Below are 1004 nucleotides of genomic sequence, written 5' to 3' on the forward strand. Positions count from 1 at the left end.
GTTTGGTTCTTGATGTGTTTTTATTACATGTGGGGTTTTTGTTTTGTTTTTTAGTACCTTAGAAATGTCAAATTTTTCTTCAGTTAATAATTTTTAAAAGCGTGAAAGTAAATAAGTTGGTTATTTGCTTTCAAGTTTTTGAAAGTAGTCTTTATTGATAAGGAGAATTAGTTTCTAACAAAAAACTTGCATAGTACTTAACTTTGACAGTGATACTTTAAAGGAATAATTTTGTTTTTAAAGAATGATACTCCTTTTTAAAAGATTCTAACTCTCAGAATGTTCACTTTAAACAAATATGCCAGAATATAGACAGCTAAATGAATGTTACCCTGCATAGTGATCATGCTGGAAAATTATTTCCTAATTCCAGCAATCTACCATTGCTCAAAACCTCTTGGGTTTTACTCTTTGAGAATTGCATTCAGAGCTAATTTAAGTCACACACACTGTTAACTTTATGATTACATAATTGTTAAAAATATTATCCAGCTTTTGTTCTGTGTGCTGTGCTGTGCTCAGTTATGTCCAACTCTTTTTGCGACCCCACGGACTGCAGCCCGCCAGGCTCCTCTGTCCATGGGATTCTCCAGGCAAGAGTACTGGAGTGGGTTGCCATTTCCTCCTCCAGAGGCTCTTCTGGAGACCTAGGGATTGAACTCGTGACTCTTGCGTCTCCTGTATTGGCAGGCAGATTCTTTACCACTAGCACCACCTGGGAAGCCCTGATTGTTCTATAGTTAAACATTATTTAGCACCAAATGTCTTCTTACTGTTTCCAAAAATTAAATCTATCTTTGAGGTAATAGTAGGAATATGCAACTGGCTTTGAAGGCAATCCCAAAAGAGTTTTAAAGGTATTTTGAGCAGTGGTAGCATAGTTAAGAGAATGAACTGTGGCCTTTGAAGGTGATAACCTAAAAGGAGACACAGCTCATTTGAATGTATTGAGTTTTGGATGTATTTGTTTCATTTTAAAAAGTTCACATTATTTTATAGTGTCG

The sequence above is a fragment of the Ovis canadensis genome, chromosome 7, assembly GCF_042477335.2.
Source record: "Ovis canadensis isolate MfBH-ARS-UI-01 breed Bighorn chromosome 7, ARS-UI_OviCan_v2, whole genome shotgun sequence".
Lineage (NCBI taxonomy): Eukaryota > Metazoa > Chordata > Mammalia > Artiodactyla > Bovidae > Ovis > Ovis canadensis.